Source organism: Mercurialis annua, linkage group LG2, assembly GCF_937616625.2.
Source record: "Mercurialis annua linkage group LG2, ddMerAnnu1.2, whole genome shotgun sequence".
Lineage (NCBI taxonomy): Eukaryota > Viridiplantae > Streptophyta > Magnoliopsida > Malpighiales > Euphorbiaceae > Mercurialis > Mercurialis annua.
In genome coordinates, this window is record NC_065571.1 from 43,325,515 (window position 1) to 43,338,471 (window position 12,957).

A 12,957-nucleotide genomic window follows, 5' to 3' on the forward strand; every position below is an offset into this window, starting at 1 on the left:
CAACATCAAAGACTCGTATCTTTGAGATGTCTGGAAAGGGTTTGGCGTATGGAACAGTAGCCATCAAGGTTGGCGGAGCAACAGTAGCAGGAAGCGTAACCGTAGGTGGAGCGTCGGATTTCTCAGTATCAGTAACACCCGTGCGCAAAGTATCAGAAGACATATTTCTTAAGATTGTTGTGTAAAAGAGAAAGGCAGAGTGTTATTGATTGTTGCTTGAGGCGTGATGTCACTGCCCTTAAGAAATATTTCGCAGTTTGTGCGAATCAAGTATCTCCCCTAATCCAGCAAGTCACGATTTAAAGTTTAAAATCAAACTTAATTGTCAAGTAAATGAATGTAGACATAAAATTGGTTAAGTTAAACAAAACCGAAAATCTTAGTGGTTAAGGTAAAATAAAAATGTTTTAATTAAACTTAGTCAAAGTTTGTTTCCGGATTTTTAGGCTTCAACCAAAAATAATTTTACACATGCTAAAATAGGGCCTTCTCACATAAGGCTATAATTATTATTTAATAAATAATAAATAATAATAAAACCGGGTAGCAAAAAGATTAGTCAAGGCTCGGACAAGCCCACTTGACTTTCATCCCGAACCACAACCCACAAGCCTACTCCGGAGAGGGGGGGGCGCGAGCCCATTGCTTCCCCTCAACACATTTATGAGCCTATATTGCATAAATACTTATAAACTCATTATTGAAGCTCTACACTTTTCATGTGGGATTTGTGTTGTTTTGAAATAACACAAAAGGACAAATTAAGAATAAGACAAAATTAAAAACAATTTTTCACAACAATTTTTACATCAAGCCAATGAGTATTTGCGATAGGGAATCTTTTAATTATTACTTAAGATTTTTATCATTCAATTTTCTACATGGCTATCGCACAATTGATTTGTTGCACAAATTACATGGCGCAACGGTTGTGTGCAATAATTTTTGGTTCATTTCACACCATTAATTAACTACAAAGTTAGAAACCACAAGAACTCAATTAATAATCATAACACAGTGTTATTACCACCCAACATGTAGCACATTCTAATTATTTCATGACAATATTTAAAACATATTAAAAACAAGTATCTAAAAGACTTTGTGTATTTAACACATGTCAAGTTATATGATAACTAAGAGTAATAATACAAACTCACAGTTGAAACGCTTATAAATCGACAATAGAAGCTACGGCCGTCTCAATCCCGAGGCTCGCTAACTCGGTTGATCTAAGAACAAATCATAAATTAAAATATAAACTATTTAAAAAAAATCAAAATATAAGCTGTGGAATGGAACAATTAAGCCAAATTTTATAATCCATCTAAACTCAATATTATACAAGTAGTACAACCAGACAATCATTTTACATGTTAAAAGATCAATATGATACTAAAATCAACGTATTAGTAAACTATTAGTATCTCAACGTCTAAAAGTATCGATTACATGCTTCGAGTTCTTAAACAATTTCCTGTTATAAACTATAAAATTAATATTTGATTCATCAAAATGGAGCTTGACTAAGTATGATTTTACTATTTGAAAAATAAAATAAATACTGTATCGGTTGAGTCTCCTCTCAAACTCCGATAGAAATTCACAAAATAAACAAAATATCGGAAATGGCTTAACTCGATCCACCTTCAAAACATCAACTTTAAAATTTTAGAAGTTATCTTATATTTAAAACTGTTGGAGTTGATAAGATTTTTGAATATGCAAATTAGATTAGGTGAAAAGTAATGGTGTTCCATACTTTGAGCCATAATGTTAGTTGGTAATTGTTTAGATTATGATGTGAACTTTTCCTTATAAAAAGAGGATGCTGGAAATGTAAATCAGTATGTATGTGTGTGTTTAAAGAGTGAACAAAATGAGAAAGAAAAAGAAAAAGAAATATTTGGTTTAGATCTTTAACTTATTTCTGCTGCAATGTTTATATGTTTTTCAATCTGCTTTTGTTTTCTTCTTTAAAATTCTAACATGGTATCAAAGCTCAAATGATCTTAAGGACATGTTCATGATAATTTTTTGTTTATTGAAGAAGACCAACAAGTCTTTAAACTGAAGTTTCTTTCAAAGAAAGATTTTATAAATATGTTTTTACAATGTTCAAAAGAAGAACAATTTATGGGTGTTTTGAGTTGTCAAAACTGAAATGTTTATGAAGAGACCTAAGTAAGTCTATAAACTGCATAATTTTGAAACTCAGAAAATGTGAAAGATGATGTTTGAAAGGACCTTAGCAAGTCAATAAACTGCAAAAATGATAGAGACCTTCATGTCTTTTAACTGAATATTGTGAAGGGACCTAAGCAAGTCAATAAACTGCAAAAATTGATGGAGACCTTCATGTCTTTAAACTGAAATTGCGAAGGGACCAATGTAAGTCCTTAAACTGCAAATATTAATGGAGACTTTCATGTCTCTAAACTGAAAATCTGATATAAACCTATTCATGTCTATAAACTGAAAATTGATGAAGACTGAAAATTTATTGAAATGTTGAAGGACCATCAAGTCCATAAACTGAAATTATGTTTTTAGGGTCCTGGCATGTGCAAAAACTGCATATATGTTGAAATAAAAAGGGTCAATAGAAAATTTTCTAACTATTTGAAGAATTCAGCAAGCTCTCAAGATGGAGCCAACAAGGAGGAGGAGTTATCAAGAAAAAGAAAATTGTTCCTCCAAACATATTGGAAACAGTTACAAGGTTAATGAGTGAAAATGCCATGGAAGTTCAAGTTCAAGTTCAAGACTTCAACAAAAATCTCATCAAGAAGGAGTGTTAGAGTTGATAAGATTTTTGAATATGTAAATTAGATTAGGTGAAAAGTAATGGTGTTCCATATTTTGAGTCATAATGTTAGTTGGTAGTTGTTTAGACTATGATGTGAACTTTTCCTTATAAAAAGAGGATGCTGGAAATGTAAATCCGTATGTATGTGTGTGTTCAAAGAGTGCACAAAATGAGAAAGAAAAAAAAAAGAAAAAGAAATATTTGATTTAGATCTTTAACTTATTTCTGCTGCTATGTTTATATGTTTTTCAATTTTCTTTTCTTTTCTTCTTTAAAATTCTAACAAAAACGCATAATGTTCACATTTGTAGGAAAATCAACTTGTCTCTTCTTATAATTCCTTATAGATTTTTCTTAGTTAATTCATTTAAACCATTATAGTTTAAAATTATTATAATAATATTGTGAGCATGCAAAAGAGTGTGACTGGCCATGTGGAATGCTATTGTATAAAAGTTCTCATCTATAAATTGCACTAAAACTCAAGCATCTTAGTAAGTACAAAGATGCTTTAGTTTATTGAAATCAATAGTAATAATAAATTGCAGCAAGAAGAAAAATGATTTAAATAAACAATTAATGATAGTAAACATACTTATCGAGTCCTTGATTTGGTTTAACCAAACTGCAGGTACAGCATAGTCCAATCCCTGATGGGAACTTACTATCATGCCGATCACCAATCCTTTTGAGTTAAAAACCGGACAGCCGAGTGAATGGAAATTAACGGTGTCACTTTGAAATCCATTAATGCATAATAAATCAATAGTAACACCGCAATTTCTTTTATATCGGCCTAACTGCCCTAAATATCTCTTGTTTTCGTTATATTTTTTAAAATGGGTCGTCAATTTGCCAATCATAAAGGTAAAAGGGAGATGGTCAGGATGAGAGACTCCAAAGACATCTAATCCGGTATGTGAACCTATATTGTCCCCAATATGAGCATAATCACACTGTCTATTTATTTTGAGGAGTGCTATTCCAGAATCACTACATATTTTTCTTAGCTGAGCCGTAATATAGCGATCGTCATTTAAACTACGGACAGACACTTTACTACCCATATTTAGAAAATATGAAGAAGTAATGATATAACCCTTCTTTTCCATACAAAACCCTGTGAATATCTTGTCCAAGCCATCTATGACAGCCTTCACCATATACACTACATGCCTCATGTTATTGTAAACATTTTCACAGTGGGGTGGTTGAATTTTCTCATTCACATCCAATTCTGAATTGCAAGTTTTCAATGCCATTTTTTAAATCTAAAAAAAGAGGAGATCAATTTTTAGCATATACTACTTGATAAACATAAAATAATAAGGTCCTATAGCAAAGTATTTTACTTTTTGGTACAAAATGTTAGATATTAAACTAGAAACGTAATTACTTAAAGCTGATTTAAGTTATTATGAGTTAAAAGTGTTAAGTTTTCTTAATTGAATTAATACATATGAAGTTACATGCATTTAAGTTAGAAGTTTATGTTAAGTCATTAAGTTAAAGATAAATAAGTTTGTATACGTTCTATTTACAAACTAGTATAAATACCTATGTAAGCATGCATTTTAAAATTAAGAAAAGCAAATACAAAAAAGTTTAAACATATTGCTTCCTTCCTTTCTTTCTTTGTGTGGAAGAGTGTGTGGAGTATTTGTGAGTATTTTAATTAAAGGGCCAACCATCTTCCAACAAAGTGGTATCAAAGCCATAATAGTGAAATGTCATCGAGAGGGAATTCTTTTTCTTTTCAATACCCACAACTCACTAAAACCAATTATGAGAATTGGTCAAATAGAATGAAAGCTATCCTTGGTTCACAAGGTGTGTGGGGTATAGTTGAAAATGGTTTTGAGCCGGTAGAAGATGAGGCGGCACTAAATCAAGTCCAAAGAGATGCTTTGGAGAAAGAGAGAAAGAAAGATCAAAGTGCTCTCACAATCATTCACCAAGGTTTGGATGATGATATGTTTGAAAAGGTGGCTATTAATACTACCTCGAAGCAGGCTTGGGAGACTCTTCAAAACTCTGTCATGGGAGCTGAGAAAGTAAAGAAAGTTCGGCTTCAAACTTTAAGGGTTGAGTTTGAATCACTCTTTATGAAGGAGAGTGAAACCATATCAGATTATACCACAAGAGTGTTGGTGGTAATTAACCAAATGAAGAGACTTGGAGAAAGAATAGAAGATGTTCGTGTAGTTGAGAAGATTTTGCGATCTCTCAATATGAAATTTAATCATGTTGTGGTTGCCATTGAAGAGTCAAAAGACACTGAGACCATGACAATTGATCAATTATGTGGATCTTTGTGTGCGCATGAAGAAAGAATGAATCGTGGAAAACAAGAACATGTTGATCAGGCCTTGCTAACAAAATCCTTTAGCAAATCAAGAGGTGATTCTTCTACTAGAGGTGGTCATGGACAACTCCGTGGAAGAGGCCGTGGTCGTGGATATGGACGTGGTCAAGGAAGAGGCGAACAAAACTCTTTCAATGAAAATAGAAATCAAAATTTTCATAGAGGTCGTGGCAAAGGAAGAGGAAGAAGCAATTATGGGGTATACGAAAGGAAAAATGATAAAACTAGAGTGCAGTGTTACTCTTGTAGTAAGTATGGTCATTATTCTTGGGAATGTCAAAATGAAGTAGTAGAAGAGGAGACAAAGCTTGTAGAACGCCAAGATGATGAAACAGATCAAGCTTTATTCTTTTCTAGTAAGGAAGAAACCATTACTCGCAAGAGTACTTGGTATCTTGATAATGGTGCCAGTAATCATATGACTGGAGATAAAAGCAAGTTCGTGGAACTCAATACTAAAGTTAGTGGCAATGTGCGATTTGGCGATGACACAAGGGTGGAAATTCATGGCAAAGGTACAGTTTTATTTGAGACAAAACATGGCAGTCATAAACTTCTCCAAGATGTTTATTATATTCCAAAATTGAAAAGTAATATTTTGAGTATTGGTCAACTTTTGGAGAATGGTTGTAAAATTAATATGGAAGGGCGTACTTTATGGCTTAAAGATCGTGATGGTAATCTTATTGCCAAAGTGGCGATGACAAAGAATAGAATGTTCATTCTAGATATGAAAGCAGCTGAAGCTATGTGTTTGAAAGCTTGTGTGGAAGATACATCATGGATTTGGCATATGAGATTCGGGCATTTGAATTTTGAAAATTTGAAAGATTTAGGAAGAAAGAAAATGGTGAAGGATATTCCAGTTATTGATCATCCGGGACAGTTATGTGAAGCATGTTTACTTGGAAAACATTCAAGAAAGAGCTTTCCAAAGCAATCTGTCTCCAGAGCTACCAAGCCACTCCAGCTTATTCATTCAGATGTTTGTGGTCCAATTAATCCTCCATCGCTTGGTAAAAGTTCTTATTTTGTGTTATTCATTGATGATTATACTCGAAAGACTTGGATTTATTTCTTAAAAAATAAATCTGATGCTTTTGATTCTTTTAAAAAATTCAAAGCTCTTGTTGAGAAAGAGAGTGGTTATAAAATAAAATCTTTGAGAACTGATAGAGGAGGAGAGTTTACTTCTAATGAGTTTAAAAGTTTCTGTGAGTTTCATGGAATTCGGAGGTTCTTGACTGTTCCAGGATCACCCCATCAAAATGGAGTTGCAGAGAGGAAGAATAGAACGATTCTGAATATGGCGAGATCAATGCTGAAGAGTAAAAATATCCCAGAAGAGTTTTGGGCTAAAGCAGTTGCATGTGCTGTGTATCTTTCAAATCGGTGTCCAACTAAGAGTTTGCAAGATGTGATCCCTCAAGAAGCGTGGAGTAAACAGAAGCCAAGTGTGTCCCATTTGCGAGTTTTTGGATCTGTTGCTTATGTACATGTTCCAAAGCAACACAGATCCCAGCTGGATGATAGAAGTGAGAAGTTTGTTTTCATCGGTTATGATGAGAATTCAAAAGGTTATAGATTGTTCAATCCTGACAATGGAAAGATAGTGACTAGCAGAGATGTCGAGTTTAATGAAAAACAATCGTGGGACTGGAGTTCACAAAAGGAAGGATCATATGATTTCCTACCTTACTTTGAAGATGAAGAACCAATAGTTCATGAAGCTGAAGTCACACCACCAGCTTCACCAGCTCCTTTATCCCAGACATCGACATCAACATCACCTTCATCAAGTTCAAGTGACAGGCAAAGGAGATATCGAAATCTTGAAGACATTTATAATGAAACTGAAAGGTTAGATGACATGAACTTATTATGTTTTCTTGCTGATGTTGAACCTTTAAGTTTTAAAGAAGCTAGCAAAGATGAGAGGTGGATTCAAGCCATGAATGAAGAGATTCAGTCTATCCAAAAGAATGATATTTGGAAACTTTTTTCTAATCCAAGTACTCATCAACCAATTGGAGTCAAATGGGTGTACAAAGTCAAGAAGAATGCTAAGGGTGAAGTAGAGAGGTACAAGGCTAGACTTGTGGAAAAAGGGTACAAGCAGAGACAGGGCATGGACTATGAAGAAATTTTTGCTCTTGTTGCTCGCATGGAGACTATCAGACTGTTGATTTTGCTTGCAGCTCAAAATCATTGGCAAATTCACCAGTTGGATGTCAAGTCAGCATTTCTAAATGGGTTACTTAAAGAGGAAGTTTATATTGAACAACCTGAGGGGTATTGTATGTTGTTGAAGGCTATGAAGATAAAGTGCTAAGACTTAACAAGGCTCTGTATGGGCTCAAACAAGCACCGAGAGCGTGGAATAGTCAAATTGATAAGTACTTTCAAGGGAATGGCTTCTGCAGATGCATGCATGAGTATGCTCTTTATGTGAAAGAACAAGATAGAGATTTGTTGTTTGTCTGTATCTATGTAGATGATCTCATTTTTACAGGTACTAATTCCAATATGTTTAATGACTTTAAGAAGGCGATCGAACACGAATTTGAGATGAGTGATATGGGACTCATGTCCTATTATTTGGGAATTGAAGTGAAGCAAATGGAAGATGGTGTTTTCATATCACAGGAGCGCTATGCAAAAGATATACTCAAGAAGTTTAATATGTCAAACTGCAAGCCTGTCAGCACCCCTATGGAGATTGGAGTAAAACTTTCAAAAGTGGAAGAAGATGCTGGGAGAATAGATTCAACTTTGTTCAAAAGTCTCGTTGGAAGTTTGAGATACTTAACTTGTACGAGACCAGACATCCTGTTTGCGGTTGGACTTGTCAGTCGGTTCATGGAGAAACCCACAACTTCTCATATGAAAGCAGCCAAGAGAATTTTACGATACTTGAAAGGTACACTTGATTATGGAATCTTTTATTCAGTGTCTGATGATTTCAAGTTGATTGGTTATTGTGATAGTGATTTTGCTGGAGGCATTGATGATAGAAAAAGCACTAGTGGTTTTATGTTCTTAATGGGAAATAGTGCAATTTCTTGGTGTTCGAAGAAGCAACCAATTGTGGCGCTTTCATCATGTGAATCTGAGTATGTCGCAGCTACTTCATGTGCGTGTCATGCAATTTGGTTACAAAGGTTACTGAAAGAACTTCACTTAGAGCAAGGAGAAGCAACCAAGATTATGATAGATAACAAGTCTGCTCAAGCACTAGCAAGAAATCCAGTGTTTCATGACCGAAGTAAGCATATTGATACAAGGTACCATTTTATCCATGAGTGTATGGAAAATAAAGAAATTGAATTGGAGTATGTGAGAACCGATGATCAGGTTGCTGATATTTTCACGAAGCCTTTGAAGTACGACAGTTTTCAGAAGCTGAGAATGATACTCGAAGTTACAAGAGGTTCAAGTTTACAGGGGGATGTTAGATATTAAACTTGAAATAAATATAACTAAGAAACGTAATTACTTAAAGTTGATTTAAGTTATTATGAGTTAAAAATGTTAAGTTTTCTTAGTTGAATTAATACATATGAAGTTACATGCATTTAAGTTATAAGTTTATATTAAGTCATTAAGTTAAAGATTTTTTTTTTTTGATAATTGGGGGAGGGAGGAACGCTTGTGGGAGGAATTGAACCCACGACCTTGACAGTTTGCTGTCTAGCGCTTATACCATTTGAGCTACAGCTCGTTGGTATGTATACGTTCTATTTACAAACTAGTATAAATACCTATGTAAGCATGCATTTTAAAATTAAGAAAAGCAAATACAAAAAAGTTTAAACATATTGCTTCCTTCCTTTCTTTCTTTGTGTGGGAGAGTGTGTGGAGTATTTGTGAGTATTTTAATTAAAGGGCCAACCATCTTCCAACACAAAATTCATTAAATTAGTTAGCATCAAAACATTTAAAAATGAATGAAAATTATATGCTCCATAGCCATATTAACAATAAAATTTTGCATGTTTGAGAGCATTTGGTTCAAACTTTATTTAGTCTCCGATACGACGCTACATTTAATTAGTAGCAAATATCACTGATCATCTATTCATTGACATCGATTGATTATTTTCCATGAATGCAATATACAAAATTGCCAAGATTAACAAAGAAATCAAGATCCATCTTTTAAATTAAATTGCAGTATGAAAAGATGTGGCAGTTTGAATTAAATAACAGCCAATTCCTTTTGAGCAATTGGTCATAAACACACCAGAACCTGTACATGTAAAACTTCAAATGCTTCATATGCTTAGATTTGGAACATTCGTTTATTTTTATTTATAACATCCCCATTTACTAATAGGATGATCAGTTGTCCTAGTTAACCTTTTAAATCACCCGTTAAACTTCTTGTCTGTCTTAAGCCAAGGATCTGAAACAAAACCTAACCTCTCAAGTTTCTTAGCTTAGAGTTTTCCGTTCAATCTTAGTTATCACATTCCAATGAAAATAACACTCCAATCAAACACAGAAATGAACTTTTCAATCATTAAACAAACAATCAACGCAAATATCTTTGAAGGATGAAAACAAAAATTACCTTAAACAGATAGAGCAAGAGGCTGCCGACGTGTTTCGGTATGATTAGCACTCACAGAGAAAACGAACGATCAAAGTAAGTTGCGAGAGTTAATTTTGATTTGCCAACAAAAAAGTAATCAAAAGATTTAACAATGAAGAGAGATTTGACAATGCAAAGTAAAACCCACTAAGTTATAGAGATGGAGAACAGTTTTCAAAGTTCTTAAGTTTACGTACAGATTAGAAAAGATGTCTTCTTGATGTTTTCGATTTAAAAGAAAGCAACTTTAGAGTTATGTTCTATCAAGCATTTATTCTTAGGTGAAGACCAGCTACTTATACAAAATGTACTGGACATGGCTAGGGTTTTTATCTTTTAGACAATGAAAAAGATGGGAGTTCTCCGTATAATGCAATAAATTTTGGATAAAAGGATGCATGCTAGATGACAAAAAAAAAGATTTCTTTTTTTAGTTTTTAGCCCATCCGATTTTCAGGGTTTCATCCTGACTAATCCAGATCTCACCAATGTTTTTAAAACCGGACCGGAGATCAAACCGGCTTCATTGGGGGTTCAAGGTTCGACCGGTTCAACCGGATTTTTTAATTATAATAAATATAAAATATTTAAATTATAAATATATGTATTATAAATAAAAAATTTGATAAACTAATTAAATAAAATTATTTTTTAAATTTTATTTTGTAAAATATGATTTTTATTTTTTATTTTAATAATATTTTGCAAATCACTTAATGACAGTTTTCCAAAAGTAATAGTAATGTTTTTTTTTAATTTCATTTATTTAATCTTCAAAGATTAATTGGTTAGTGGTATAAATTAATTTAATCTCTTGTCGGTCTTCACTTTTCAATATCTTTTTATACATCCAACCAACATCATTAGATGCAACAAATAATATATTTTTTTTCTTTTAATTATTTTATTTGTTTGTTTTTTACAATTATATATATATTAATTCAAAAGAAAAAAAAACTATAATAATAAATATTTTGCTTGTATTTTATTTATATGAACTTTCTTTTTAGATATAAAACAATTTTATAAAACATAACAAGGTCTGGAAAAAAAATTAACATCATTAAATTATTATTCAAACATTATTTGAAAAGACTAATGTTCAAGTTTATTTAAATAAAATACACCTAACTTTAAGATCCTAATATAATAAACTATCCACACAAGTTGAGAGATCAAGTTTGTATAATTTATTTGTGAATCGTCAACACGTCAATATAAATTTCTTCAAAGGATATATGAGTTCGAAAACGTAAATTGATTGCATTTTTATTTGATGAATATCATAATTGTGTAGAGTATAGCATTACAAAATCTGTAACATCTTATTTATATAGTTAACCTTTTCTAATGGAACATAGAAAAAAATTATAAGGAATAACAATAAAGTTATTATACAGCGATTTCACAAGATTAATGATCGAAAAATATATTATAATATATTTTTTTTAAACTTATTGATTTAAAAAAAGTTGTCAATTTCTACTTTCATTTAAAAGTGTCTATATTTTATATATTTAATTTGGACCCCCTGAAAAAAAATTATGTATTCGTCACTCTGTATGAGAGAGAAAAAAGAGAAAAATGATGATGTATGAAAAAAAAAATGTGTAATTATGTAAGAGAAAGAAATAATACTCCTACATAAAGTTGACATATGTATGAAAGCCCCACAAATATTCTCTTGGGCAAATAAATTGCCTTTTGATCATTTACTTCAAAAACCGGGTTTGTCCGGTTTCGGTCAAAAACCGAATTTTTGACCGATTTTTTAAAACTTTGACTTTGATATGTAACCGGACCGGACAGATGACCGGTTTCCGGTTAACCCGGTTCGACCGGCCGGTCCGGTCCGGTTTTAACAACATTGAATCTGACCCGCGTCGCGCACCTAATTTGGTGTGTGAGTCTGCCGATGGAAATTTTCTGTTTTCGCAACATTTGAATCCGAAATCTTACCTAAGCGATATCAAATCTCTTATCACTTTGACCAACTATTAGTATTTTTTTTCTTTTGCAAAGCATGTGTTTCATATTTAAATTTGTTTTGCCATGTTTGCCTCCAATAAGTACGTCACCTTTAATTAATACGAGTTTTATGTTAGTGATATAATTGTAAAAGTAATAGTAATAAATAAACTTAATAATTTTAAAAATATACACTTCTCAAAAAAAAATACATACGACAAAATTACAATTTTGTATAAAAATTGTAATTATACAAAATTAAGCTTTCGATTATTTGCATATTAATTTTAATATTTCATATTTATAACGGCTTAGCCTTATAAAGTACTGTGAAAAACAGCGTCGTTTACAATAAAAGAACTTCACAAAATAGAAAATAAAAGATTAATTGGAATTTATAATGTAACATCTAAAACATAAAATAAATCACTATAAATGTGTAATGTAAAGGTTTAATATGCTAATTACTCTTAATATTTTACCTTCTCTATCCAAATTGTGTTATCCACTTTATTTATTTATTTTTGGTTCCCAAAAATTCTTATTCAATTATAGTAGATAACAATTTTTAAATTACTTATTTATACTATTTTAATTTAAAATCCACTGATGATCTAATGTTAAATTAATATTTTTAATTTGTAATTAATAATAAATAAATTAGAACTTTTATTGAATTAGAAAATATTTTTATAATTGAATTAATATTATAATTATATTAATTCATGATGGAAATAAAGCACAGTGTACTAAATTTATGGGATCCACCCACTGAAATGAACCTCATAACACTCGCCAAGCCTCGATTTGATAGGCCATTGGAGATTCACTTAGATGAATTTTGATAGCTATACTAAAACCAAATCCCACAACAACTACTCATTAAAGACCGAGTCTTATAGTTTTCGCCCACCAAGTACCGAGTACTTATAAACTCACCCTAACAGAAGACAGTCCCTTAAAACTTAGAGAAGAATCAATATTCTGAAATATTAATGCGTGGATATGATTCTGACGTGGATCTTATCCATATCCTAATCCAATTACAATACTGGCAAATCTAGAAGACATCTCTTCTAAAAGGAATATCCAATCATAATAGTCTACGAGTCCTACTCCTACTAGAATTCACATTACCTGGTCCTATGAGGACTCTACTATGTATATCTTAATCACACTACTATATAAGAAGTTGAGGTATGCCTAAACATTCTATATTGC